This window comes from Salvia miltiorrhiza, chromosome 4 (genome assembly GCF_028751815.1).
Source record: "Salvia miltiorrhiza cultivar Shanhuang (shh) chromosome 4, IMPLAD_Smil_shh, whole genome shotgun sequence".
NCBI lineage: Eukaryota > Viridiplantae > Streptophyta > Magnoliopsida > Lamiales > Lamiaceae > Salvia > Salvia miltiorrhiza.
The window spans coordinates 34,360,547-34,375,435 of record NC_080390.1 but is presented as its reverse complement, the minus strand read 5'-3'; positions in this window follow the sequence as shown (position 1 = coordinate 34,375,435).

The window sequence follows — 14,889 nt, the reverse complement described above, 5'->3', positions numbered from 1 at the left end:
CAAAGTTGTCCCACCTCAGTTGATTTTGACGAGCGGAGGAAAAAGTTGATAGTGGTGATTTGTCTTATATCAAGTCAAAGTTTGGCTCGTAGATTACCGGCTAGGGGTTTGTCCGGTTAGCATACCCCTACTTATTCAGCATTTGACTGCGTGTTTAGAAATAAGAAAACCCAAATTTTACCACATCGCCTAATTAATACTCCATTCGTCCACTAATAAAAATTGTTAAGATATTGTACGTGGAAGAAGGGTCCCATTTGAAAAGAAATACTTTTTTTTTTTTGATAAGGAAAGTAAATATTATAGAACGAAAAGGCACCAGTAGTACCAAGAAGATTACAAAATCATCGGTGATTCATCATTCGACATCCACCTATGAATCCCAACTCCATCGTTAACAAAACCAAAAATTCTACCCCAACTCCACACTCTAGCTTTGATTTCTCGAAACAAGTTTGCACTCTCCCATCTTTTGTTCTCAAATCTACTCTCATTACGCATTTTCCAAATAAGCCAAGTAGTACAACACCAAAGAGCCATCAAGAGCTTCTTATTTCTTTTCCGGCCACTCAAACTAGTAAAAAACTGAAAGTGTGAGGACACGTCATATGGCTGCGCCATGCTAACTCCGAGCCATTGAAAGATTGCTTCTCATACCTTTGAGGTCTTTGGACAGTGGATCAACAAGTGGTTCGTGGATTCCTGCCGATGAAAACAGGCGTTACATCCCACCTCAACTTCACACAACATCACATTTCTTTTCGAGAGATTGTCACACGTCGGAATTCTGTTCTTCAAAATTCTCCATGCGGTAAGCTTGACTTTGTTTGGAATAGGGATCTTCCACACCTTCGTACTCATATCAGTTTCCTCCACCGCCTCCGTAGTCTCGTTTGCTTGATCTTTAATAGCTTCATAAGCGGACTTGGTTGTAAAGCCTCTCCCAATGTCGCCACTCCATGTCCATCCGTCCTTGTTACCTGTACACAGATTAGTACCAGAAACAAGGCTAAGCAACTCCGAAACTCCTTCCCTCTCTATGTCAAATAGCTCTCTTCTCCACCTTAAATCCCAACACCATCCAGTATCAGTCCATTCCCCAACTTCACAGATTGCAGCTTCTTTATTAGCACTCAACTGAAAAAGTCTAGGAAAAGTAAACTTCAACGGCTTTTGTCCAACCCACCACTGACTCCAGAATTTAAAGGTCTTCCCATCCCCCACCTTTGGCTTCAAATTTTGAACAAACCAAAAATTGCTCGCCCCTCCCGCCGCAGAAACGATCTTCGGCCACCACCCATCTCTAAATCTACCTTTCCCCGCCTTTTCCAGACCTGTCTCTCCCCACTCAACCTCACCATAAATGGACCTAACAATTTTAGCCCAAAGCATGTCCCTTCCAGTAAGGTACCGCCACAACCATTTAACGACAAGTGCCTGATTAAACCACTCAATATTTTTAAGCCCCAAGCCTCCTTCATCTTTTGAAGCACAAAGCACCTTCCATTTCACCCAAGCAATCGCACTTTTACTAGAACCCCCTCCCCACAGAAAATTACCAAGTAAAGCATTTAGAGAACTCACAATTGATTTTGGTAAACAGGTAAAAGAGAGCTGGTAAATCGGTATAGATTGAAGCACAGCCTTCACCAAGGTCACTCGGCCCGCGAGAGAGAAGTTCCCATTTTTCCACGAATCGATTTTCTTTCTCACCTTTTCAACCAAGTATTTCCAATCAGCAACCTTTTTGCCCTTGCTACCCACTTTAATACCGAGGTAATTGAAAGGTAAGGAGCCTACATCACAACCCAAAACAACCGCCATCCTCTCGATCTTATCCTCCTCGACCCCAACTCCGAAGAGACAACATTTTTTGAAATTCACAGCAAGCCCTGACAGTAGCTGGAACACTCTGAGAATCCTTTTAACTGCCACTGCATTTCTTTCATCATCCTCCATCAAGAAGACCGTATCATCGGCGTATTGGAGGTGCGGAATTGAAATGTAATCATTTCCTACCTTTACCGGCTTAATCAGCTCCTTCTCAACAGCTCTCGTGATCAAAGAGTGGAGCCCCTCCGCTGCAATAAGAAAGAGAAATGGGGAAAGCGGATCCCCCTGCCGTAATCCTCTTTCTAAACACACCTCACCAGATGGAGATCCATTCACCAAAATATTCGTCGTCGCCGAGGAGATACAACCTCGGATCCATTTCCTCCATAATGGTACAAAATCCATTCTTTCAAGCATTAAATCCAAGAAATCCCACTCGACGGAGTCATATGCTTTCGCGAAATCCACCTTGAAGATAATCCTCCATTTTCTCTTCTTAGTAGCCTCCGCGATTGCTTCATTTAGCACCACGACCCCATCAAGGATGTAACGGCCGCCAATGAAAGCACTCTGATTATCCGAAATAACTGAATCCATGACCTGTTTCATCCTATTCGCCAAAACCTTCGCAATGACTTTGTAGAGGCTACAAATAAGTGAAATAGGCCTAAACTCCTCAAGTGAGCAAGCTCCTTCTTTTTTAGGAATGAGAACGATGAATGAAGAGTTACATCCCCGAGGGATTTTGCCATTGGAGTGAAATTCAGTCATCACCTTTAAAAAATCTTTCTTGATAATCTCCCATGACGCTTTCCAGAACTTGAGGTTAAAACCATCCGGTCCCGGGCTCTTGTCACCGTCACAGCTCCAAATGGCCTCTTTAATTTCTGATTCTGAAAAAGTTTTGATCAGCTCCGCATTATTCTCTGCAGAAACTCTCCGAGCAGTGAAATCTCCCGGAATCATAGGTAGGACGCGCGGCGTCTTCTTGAAGTGATTCTCGAAGAACGTTTTGACGTTCTCCTTAATGTTCTTTGGATCCTCGATCCAGCAGCCCCCAACATCAAGCCCTGCAATTTCATTCTTCTTTCTTCTCCCAACAATTGCTTTGTGATAAAAACTAGTATTCAGATCGCCCTCCTTGACCCATTTGACTTTCGCCTTTTGTTGGAGAAGACTACATTTTTCTCTGGATTTAAGGAAAATCTTTGCTCGTAATTCATTTCTCCTGATTGTCTCACTCTCCTCAAGACCAAAGGTGTCATCAAAAATGTCCAGCTCCTGAAGTTCATCCTTAAGATCTGTCAATCCGTGCTCAATGTTGCCATAAATCCTCAGATTCCACTCTTTCAACGCACTCTTCACCAATTTCAATTTCTCTTTGAACACAAAGCAGCTCCATCCTTCAATTTTAGCTTCATCCCAAGATTTCCTTACCAACGCGCAAAAATCTGGGTGGGAGAGCCAAGAATTGAGGAACCTAAAAGGTTTGGGTCCCCAGTTCTTGGTTTTTTGTAGTCAGGAAGATCGGACAATGATCCGACACTGATCTCTGAAGCCCCCTTCCGACTGTGTCCGGCCATTCCTGCATCCATTTCTCGTTGACCATAAATCTGTCTAGTTTGCTCTTACATCCTCCACCAGGTTGATACCACGTAAACTTTCTCCCCTGTGTTCTGATTTCCAGCAGATTACTTTGCCTAATAAAAGCGTCAAAAGACCTTGCATCTGTTTGATTAAAGACAGCACCTTTCCCCACCCTTTCTCCCGGATCACGCACTGCGTTGAAGTCGCCAAGAAAACACAGGCAAGAGTCTTTGTTTTGAAGAGCAATGAGCTGTAATGTATCCCACAAAGATTCTTTTTCGGTGGTTCCCATGGGCGCATACACATTAACAAAACAACAATGCAGGCCTCCTTGTAGCCAAATCCCATTAACAATAACAGCCCCCGTCACGTTCCATTTACTAGTTGCCACAAACTTATCCTTACTCCAGACCGATAGTATTCCACCCGATCTGCCTTCTGACTCCCTCACAGCCCAATCAAAATTACTCCTCCCCCACCACTTATCACACATTGAGGAACAGAAAATTTCCATTTTGGTTTCCTGAACAAAACAAAAATCTAAAGCATTTTTCCTAACCAATTCTCCGATATCACTCTGTTTAATGGAACTCCCCAAGCCTCTAATGTTGTAAGATAAAATATTCATTAAAAACCTGTTTCAATATCACCCACGACCTTCGGATGTCCTACCTTTGCTCTTTGCTCCTTCAATTGCTCGATCATGACCGCGTCTTGGTGATTGCTCGACAAACCCAACTTCTTGGCAAAGAGCCATGTTCTTGTATCTTCATCTCTCTCCGAATTCTCCCAATCCGCCTCAGTAGATCGCGAGCCGCTTCCATTCTTGCCCATCTCACCCTCTGATTCAATATCAGCAATGAAATTGCCCCAAACTTGATGCTGATTTTTGGTGGCTTTTGATTTCTGAGTTTTCTTCCTCGAAACTCCTCCTCGTCTGTTCGCCGTTCCTTTCTTAGAAACAACCCCCGCAGTGAGAGAATCTGGTACCCTCGTGGGATCGCACTCCTCTCCCTCAAGTTCATTTTGAAATTCCTTCTCTTTCTCGTTTCTACTCACTTCATTGATCTCTCTACCTCTAGTCTCTGGCTCATTTAAAGGCGATTTATCAGTCCCTTCGGAGGAAACCCGCTGGACTTGGCTTCCTTTATCTGTGTCAGAGTAATGTAAGAACGGGCCATTAGTTTCCACAACCTTCCTCTCGAGTTCCGAGACGCCGTTTTTTTGAGTAACCGAATCATTTCCTTCACCGTCCTCTATTTCCGACTCGACAATGAAAGCCTTCGCCGGAGACTGTGAGATATCTCGTAAAGAACATTCTGAGTCAGCATCTTCGTCCAAAGACCACACCTCCTCCTCCGGGGAAACGAAATTATAGGGCATTTCTTCCACCCAGATTTGGAACGAAGCACCGTCGATTTTACATTTCAGTATGTTTCCGATGGAGTTGAACCCAGTAGACATCTGTATAAAAGCCACGTCCAGCCTCTCTTTCGTTCTTGTTTTTTCTTCAATTTTCAGAAGCAACCCGAACCTCGCGCTTGCCGTACTGAAGAAACGGGAATTCCAAACATGTAGCGGGACTCCGGTCCATTTAGTCCAGACAACTCTTTGATAGTTAATATCAACAGATTTCCAAGGCCTCCACCACTGCAACCAGAAGTCTCTCCATTCGTTGAGCTTATTGAGATTTTCCTCGGTCGTCTGCTCGTTGCTGCTTTGGATTAGGACCATGTTGCCACCGAGGGAGTTCAGCTTAAAACAACCTGCGCATTCACTATTTATTTCCTCTCGAACTTCCTCCCAGAGAAACTCAGATTTAATGTAACCTGTAAAAGCCCCATTAAGCCAAACCAAATCTTCTTCCGTCGTCTGGAACTGTAATGTTTCATCATCAAGTTCTTTATCATCTTTAGCACCTGTAAGAGCTTCCTTAAAGGAGACACCTGCGTGCCTATTATACACCTTCATGGTGCATGGCTGTATTTGTTCCAACTTCTTTTCTTTGACGCTATTCTGCTCATTCCTTCTCTTCTCATCAACCCTTTCGAATTTAGGTTTATAATCTCTTTGGAATTTAGGCTTATAAACTCTAACCTTATAACTGCCAATCCAAAGTTTGTTGAGGTCCATCAGTAAAGTCTCAGACCTCTCCACCTTTTCAAATCGAACAAAGCCAAACGGTCTTCCCCAAAGATCTCTCTTCCTTGGACAGTATACATCCACCGTCTTGGCAACCGTCTCGAACTTACGTCTGAGAAAATCAAGGCTACAATCCTCTGGGATGTTGTTAAAGAAAAAGGTTGTAGTGTCATCACGTTCATTCGAACTCCAATCTCTCCTCCCATTCAAACTGCTTCGATTCCAGCTTCTTGCCTGTTTTGTCTCGACATGTTTTGGACCAATCCCTCTTCTTCTCACCACTCTCCACTCTCTCTCGCTCACTCTAGGCTCCATTGTAGAGAAAATCACCTGTTTTATGCAGTAATCAACTACAACGAACAATACATCAATCTAACCAAACAACTGTAAGATAAGCTGTCCTTAAACTTTGCTAATTTCAGTTCAAGTCTTGTCCATTCGTTTCACCATGGCACATTCAATTCATTACACTTATCCTACAATACATTCAACCCCAACAACAACCCATCTGCTTGAAAACCTTCAAGGTAATTTGCTGTCTCAAGTACTAAATTCAGTTCGCATCTATATCAACTGCACATCACCCGAGATAAGGAAGTAGAAATTATCTTTTGAATAAGGAAGGGCTGGCTTGCGGATCTGGACGCTGATCTTTCATAAAGAGTCGGACATAGTGGATAGTCACGCTGGTCTGGAGTCGAAGGTAGCTACCACAGAGAAAGATGTCGTCGATCTGTAGTCGAAGGCAGACTACTTCTGGGCGGCAGATCTGTGGGCGGATCTGGCGAGGTGACTTGCGCAACTGATCCCTCCACCGAGCAGCGCCGCGACTCGCGCCTGGGCTGGAAGAGCAGCGCGGTTCCGAAGGGCAGAGCGGCGCCTGGGCTGACTTTGCGTGGGTAGAGCCGATCCAGCCGGAGAACAGCGTCGCGGGGTTCCGGAGGGCAGAGCGCCGGAGTGGATAGTCACGCTGGTAGTGGACGAATCCGGCGCTGGCAGCAGAGGCGCGGATCCGGGGAGGCACTGGCAGCGGCGCGAGGCAGCAGGGCGGCGCGCGGCGGGCAGCGGCGCGGGGGCTCTGCGGAAACGGCGCCGGCGAGGCGCTGTGAAGATCCGACAGAGAAGGAAACGGCGCTCTCCTCTAACTTATGTATGCTCGATTATGTGCGCTGCCATAATACTTATATAATCCGTCGTGATTAAGAGAATCAGGCTTAAATATGTTGATTAGTATTTGAAAAGAAATACTAATATTAATAATTAATTATATTGTGAGTGGAGAAAAAAGGGCCCACCATGTGAGAGAAGCATTCCAAAAATAAAAATATAGTACTAATTAATTTTCGTGGACATCTAAAAATGATAAAAAAAAAAAAAAAAAAAAAAACTATTTTTTGTGGACGGAGGAAATAGAACATAATATTACTGATGATAACGAGTAGATGAGTAGTGCTATTCATACATATTATGCATGTAAATGATAGGATAATTTAGTAATTTTATATAATTAATTATTAAGACATAATTAATATGGATTAAGTGATTTGGTATTTTACTTCAATAACCTTATCGAGAAATAGATTAGATTATCAAAAATGAAAATTCAAATTTCAAAAGTCAAATTCTATCTCTTACTATTTCCGTAATGATTAAACATTTTTTCACAAATTAATCTAACTAATTACGCCAATCTGACTCCCTAATTTTTATATTTTAACTTAATAACTAGCATTTAAACATTTTTATATTTTTTTCATATATATAAAATTGAAACCAATTTGATTGTCTTTTAAAAAAAATTATTATTATAATAAAGATAGTATATTTGTAACTTAATATATAAAAAACTCACAAAAACAAAAATTGATACTATGATAACGTAAAAATAAAAAATAAGTTAAAAGAAAAAAATAAAAATGAAAATAAAAAAGAATGGAAATATAGATTTATTCAAAAAAAAAAAAAGGAGAGATGAGAGAATTTATTAAGCTATCTTTACATTTTAAATCTAATATTTGCATAACATATATCAAATTAAAGCTCACATCATCTTTAATTTGATATGTATATCAATATTTTATAATTAGCTGAATTTTCATAATTTTAGAAAAGAAATAAAAAAAATAAGAAGATAAAGAAAAGGAAAATAAATAGAAAAAAATATAATTTACAAATTATCTTTTCATTTTATTATAATTACAAAATTGTCATTCAATTTCAAAATGAATTTGATATTGATTTTTTTCAATTGAAACTTGACCTTGTATTATAAAATAATAAAATTCCAATTTAATTCTATCTTCCAAACGCCTAATTAGATAATAAATGTGATATTTATCAATTTAAATTCCCATATACCACACAATATTCATTATTTGTTATTGACCCATCATCATAAATTAATTAAAATAATTACAATAATTTGACTCTCATGTTAATATTGATCTATTTGTAATATGTTTATTTAGCATTTTTTTGTGAATCATTGTTTTTTTTAATAATAAATACTATAGTATCAGTTAATGAAATTGAGGTTTAATATATATATATATATATATATATATATATATATATATAATCCCTTGAAAGCACAAGAACGCAGATTAAGGGCACGAAACTCGAAAGAGATCGTTAAATAAAAGAATCCTAAACAAAAGACACTAGCAATCCCAAATTTCAGGATAATCATCCATTTGATCTGACCCACGTCCATGGACTATATTATTCATTGCACGCATGCTAGAGCTATTGCTAAGATCAACCACAAAGTCCCTCGACTTGTAGCCCATTTCCCCCGCATTCCTGAGGCAACCTTTTATGCCACCTTCCGGAGCTGCTTGCACAGGCTCCCATCCCATGCCCTTTGGGCGGCCACGTCCTCGTTTGGTCAGCACTTCCAAGAGCAATTGCATCCCCTGACTAACCTGCTCTTCTAACTGACTAATACGACTAGCAATATCCTTCTCCGGGGCAGGAGTGGACAAATCCCCGTCGACACCCCCACTATTGTCCACATTCTATGGAGTAACACACGTAGTCTTCATGCCCGATCGAGTTGAAAAATCAATATCCAACTGGCCCGCCGCCGAACCAGCGCATTGAGATTCCATCTCGATCACCTCATCAACGTCGTCGTCCTTATCAACTGCTGAATTTCCTTCTCCTCCTTGATCATATTTTCAGTTTCCTCCCTGACCAAAACCAGCATAGCCGCAAGGCGATCTGGCCCGGATATTCCACCAGCAGCCGTAACCGCCTGAGCATCACGCTCCAACCCATCGCCCTCACCCTCAACAAGAATGGTGAATTTATTAGTCTTCCCTGTGTTCAACACTATTGACTCCCCGTGCTGCCTCTTTAATCGGAGTCATCGTCTGTCCTCCCTTGTTAGCTTCCCCAACTAAGCTTCCAATCACAAACTCAACCAAATTTGTGGTGTTAATAGGCGGCTCTCCCGTCTTCTCTATTGACCGCATCTTACGACATTGGCCTTGAGCATGTCCCGTAATCCGGCAACAGTTACAAAATAAAGGTAAATGTTCAAAAGCAAACTCAACATGAAAGGAATAGTCTTTGTCATCAATTAACAAGGTTTTAGGAACAGGATGAGACATATCTATTTCGACAAGAATCCGGGCGTAGTGACCGAAGTCACGGTTAACCGAGGCTACATCGATTTTCAGCGGGTGTCCCAAAAAACGTCCAATTCCGGATACAATCTTCGGATGCCAGTAATCGATCGGAAGATAGTGAATTCAAACCCATATGTTGGCAAGAGAGGAGATCTCTTTGAATGGATCAAAACGGTGAATCCATTCCCTAAGCCGGAGGTGCCCTTTCGCAAGTTCCCAGATCAGTTTACTTTTTGTCGTCGCTTTGTCTGCCGCCGTGGTGAATCGCAACGTAAAATAACCTTTTCCAAGCGGAATCAACTGCCACTCCGACGAGATACTCCACAAATTCTGGAGTTCCAATTTAAACTCCATCGTTGAACGCGGCTTCTCTCCCTTCTTCAACAGCAACCGCCCAATAAGAACGTGACAGAACTCATTAACTTCATGAAGGTATAAATCCTTCGGAACTTTCAACAAAAATTGATCTCCCTCCTTGGTTGGGCGTATAGCATGAAATCGGTGAGCAGGCAGATCGGGTCGTCTAACTAGCTTATTACTGGTGATATCTGCATAAGTAGTGTGCGCTGGAGGATTTGCAGATAACATATGTGCCTCCACCGTCTTGCCCATGGAAGGGTTAAAACTTCCTGAAAGCTGTCGTGCGTTAGGGCTCTGACAACCAGAAGCAGCAAACCCAGCCGAACGATTAGGGTTCAAACCCGTCGAACCAGAGGCAGCAATCCCAGCCGTCGAACCAGAAGCAGCAATTCCAACCGAGCTATTAGGGTTCAAACCCATTGTCATATTAGCAGATAATTTCCAAGAGATGTAGTTCCATGCGAGGCAAAATTAGAGGAGACTAAGGGGAGATTCAACGCCCCTTTGTATCGAACGCCGACCGACGAGATCGGGGCATCCATCCGACGCATCAATCGGCTGGCGGCTGGCTAGGATTTGGCTAGAGAAGAGAGCGTTTGCGAGAGCGTCTGCATTCTTAATCTTAATCGTATAAAGTAGAGAAATATTATAGTATCAGTTAAATATCACAATTTGATTGATAAAATTGATCATAATTTATATTTGTTAGACTTATTATAATGAATTTTCATTACGATTACTTTAGTTTGGTTTCTTATGGTAACATTAGAGTATTTGTGTGATAGTTCTTAAAATTATACTATTTTATTTTTATATTTTTTATTTTTAATATTAATTTACCTAAAATCTTATCACACTAGAGATATATTGTTATATCATTGATGGATGGACGTCAGGCCACGGGCCACATGCCACGAGTATGGGGGTGGGGCCACAAGTGCCCCCGTATTATTTTGTTATTTTATCTAATGTATATTATAAAATAATTGAACCATATAGAGGTGTGATAATATTCACAAAATTATAGTGTTTGATTGTACAATTATAATTTATTTAACTTTTTTCTACAAACTTATGATTTTATGCATTATAATTATTGTGCTTAAAAGAGTCAAATAATTGATTTTCTTCCTAAAATATTTTTAGAATAAGAAAAAAAAAATGATTAGCAAATCTTATATATAGCCGCCAATTTAATTTAAGGTTAAATTAATCGAGCTCTTAAATATTTAATGATCCAACGATATATAAATAATGAACTTTATTTTTTTATTTTTTTTGAATTAAAATTACAAGAGGTATCAGAATATAATCAATTATGCAACTCGCACGCAAGCGGGACCTCAACACCACACAACGGTGGGAAAACTATACCTCATGCAGGAAATACAACACCACCCCAGGGTGGGACGTCAACACCACACAATGGTGACTACACCTCATGCAAAAAATACAACACCACCCTAGGGTGGGAAAATATCACCGCACACGAACGGGACCTCAACACCACACAATGATAAAAAAATTACACCGCACGCAGACGGGAATACAACACCATCCCAAGGTTAAATTTTAAGAGTATTATGTATATAATTTATATGTATGCATAGATTAATTGTTATAAAAAATGTTTGTTTTAATACCTAATAATGTTTATAATTGCGTGCGGTGATGTTTCCCACCTTGGATGGTATTGTATTCCCGTCTACGTGCAATGTTATTTTTTTATCGTTGTACGGTGTTGAGGTATCGTTTGCATGCGGGTTGCATATTTGATTATATTTAGATACCTTTTGTAATTCTAATTAAAAAAAATATTTATAATCAGAAAAATGTCTTAATTATAATTTCCAAAAATAGACATGTATGGTTCATACTCCGAATCTTAAGTTACTTTTTAAAAGTTGGGATTATTGACGTTCAATTAACGAGCACATACGTGGAGGAAACTTATTACTAGATAACATCCGGTAGTTTCATAGTTTATGGAGTCAGAGGATTTTTTAGGACAATAACTTAGGTTGATTTGAAAATTAGGACAATAACTTTCGAACTTGTAAAAATAAGACACTAATTAATAAGTGTTGCACCCGCACGACATTTCTTGGCCAATTATTGAATTTTCGAACTTTCCCGCATGGACGAAGCACATGACATCCTATCTAGAGCCGTAAAAATGACGTGCTTGCTACATGGCATGTGCTTGGTCCGTGCAAAAAAGTCCCAAAATTCAATAATTGGCTAATAAATGTTCTGCGGGTGCAACACTTATTAATTAATGTCCTATTTTTACAAATCCAAAAGTTATTGTCCTAAAAAACTCTTTGACTCTAGTTTATGCATCATATGCACTCTTTAAGTAGCTCAAAATCTTTCCATAAATTAGTCGTTGCACTCTTATTATTATTATTATTATTATTATTATTATTATTATTATTATTATTATTATTGGAAAGGTAATCGTTGCACTCTTAAAATATTGAACACAATACTAAAACTCAATCAAATTTGCTAATATCGAAATCAACCCTGATTTCAATGAATATATGAGCATCGATTATATTAATTATATTAATCCCAATGAATATATATGTACTTATAGGGCACACAAACACATCTAATATTTTAAATTATATTATAATTAATTCTGAAAGTTAACAATATCAACCAGTTACCAGTAAACGTGTGATATTCAACGCAGCAGACCCTAAATAATATTCCCCTTTTCCGATAAAAAAAAAAAAAAGACCCTAAATAACCTCACATTGGGATCGAAAACGTTGACAGCTAATAATTGGTGTTCTGTAATTATTGAAATAAACTGCTCAATGTTTCGCTCAACCAAAGAAAAAGAAGAAGAAGAAGAAATAAACTGCTCAATGTGCATTTTTATTATTACAATTTACTTAGAACTTCTTATCCAATTAAATAGTCATATTGCGAAGGTAATGCTTAATTTGTTTGTATACATATTTAAATTTTTAGAAATTTGACAAATTGGCAATTTAATTAGTAACGGGGTACAGTTTGAATTTTGAACCTCTTCTCTAATAATAAACGTATGTATATATGTACACTTTTTTGTCAGCATAGATATGTCTATTATTAAAGTATGGTAACTTCCTCGACGTACGGTACATAGTTTACTTTTAGAAATTAAAATAGATTATACTCCCTCCGTCCCATATGCTTAGACTTATTTTTCTTTTTTGAATATCCCATTTATATATATAGGCTTGTTTCCATAAAAAATAGTACTTAATATTTTTTTTACTCATTTACTATTATATCCCTATTTAATTCTTTAATTTACTTCCACCTTAATACATCATTAGGAGTAATAAATATGGACATACTAGAAAATTTACTTATATATTTTTATTTTTAATAATTTTTTTTAATCTTTATGAAAATCACAATCAGCCTATCCATATGGGGCGGAGGGAGTATTAAAGAATAAAGCAATGATAAAGATATTCAAAGTTTCAAAACCTTGGTCTCATAGCATTGGACTTAATTATGGTCCCATTATTTTTCCCAAAGAAAAATAAAAATAAATAAATTATGGTCCCATTTTAACCAGTCCAGCTAATTGAGGCATAATTACGTAGCCTACGTTGTTAATAATATTAGGCATCGACCATTGACTTATAAAATAAACTAACTTCGATCGATGTTACCGCGGTTATTAAATATGTCGGTAATATATCTAATTAAGCGCTTTACTGTTATAGTTTTGAAAATTATTCTAATTTATAACTGTAGTATTGGAATTGGATTAATTATTCTATAATTATTCTAATTACGTAAAAACTATAGGATATAATATAGGGTTAATTGTCTCTAAATCCAAAACGTTTACACGGAATTGGTTTTTGCTCCCAATTTAAAAAATCTGCTTTTAAATACATAACCTTTCATTTTTGTCTCGTTTTTATCCCGTGACCGGTTTTTTCTTACCTCGGCGCCGAAAATGATACGGTGGTAGCCGGAATTGATGTCGTGGCAGCCGAAAATTGACACCTAAGCATATTATGACATGTGGAAAAAAATAATAAAAAAAGAAAATAAATTCCACATCATCATCATCTTCCCCAAACCCCCAACCTCAAACCCTAATTCCCCTCCCCCAACCCGCCGCCGCCTCCCCCTGCCACCACCATCGGCGCCGCCCCCTCCCCCCTGCAACCACCACCGCCGGCGATGTTATTTATTCAGTGCCACCACCACCGTCAACGATGTTATTTATTCAGTGCCACCACCACCACCGCCTTCCCCCTGCCACCACCACCATCGTTCGCAGAATTCCGCCATGGAAGAGATGGATTTCAAAGTAGAAGAAGCCACCATCTAATCAATCCAACAAGCATTCGTAGAGGGCAAGCTCACCGCCAGAAATCTAGTGGATTTCTACCTGCACCAGATCGAGCGCCTCAATCCCGTCCTCCTTCGCCTCCACCAAGATCCTCAACAACTACCGTCGTGCCCCTCGGTCCCCGTCCTCCTCTACCACACCCTCTACCGTTTTGGCCGCCAAAAGCGCTGCCAAAATGGGGCACGAATCTTCAAACAAACTTGGGCGTGCGGCGGTGGCTATGGTTTCTCCACAGTCGCCAGAAATTGAAGGAGTAGGGGGTTGTGCATTCAGGGATCTAGGGTTTCGCACACCCCGTCGCCGCCGCTTGTACTTTAATGGCGTCGCCTGAGTCCCCCCTCTTGCCCTACCTTGAAATGAGCTCGACCAATCCGTAGCCTCTCCTCCGTGGCACACTCTCATGGCTCGCAGTCGCTCTTCCCATCGTTAGAGATCGAGCTCTCTAAATGGTGTCGCGAATCTGCGCAAGAGGAACTGGTGGTGGCCCAAGCTCAGTCGCAGGCGGGTGGAGAATGCCATGGCAGCGGCGGCGATTATGGCGCTGGTGGGTGGAGGGAGGTGAATTAAGGGTCAGCGGGTGGGAGGAAGGGGGGAGAGGTAAATTAGGTTGGGGAAGATGATGATTTGGATTTTTTTTTTTGTTTTTTTTATTACTCCCTCCGTCCACGAAAGAACTTCCTATCTTTCCTTTTTGGGACGTCCACAAAAAAACTTCCTACCTATTTTTGGGAAATGTCTATCCTAGGCCGAAGCGTGGTAGGCTGGGACGCTGGATTCGCGACACGTCAAAAATTAAAAATAGCGGTTCACTTCCAACTGATTAACCCAGACCGGTTTCCCCCAAAAATAATACCACCAGTGGCATTTGTACTGCTGGTGTAATAAGCAACTTTTGGTTTCGAAATTTGTGCCTTTCTAAGTTTGTTGCTGCTGGTGGGGATAGTGGTGGGGGAGGGGGGA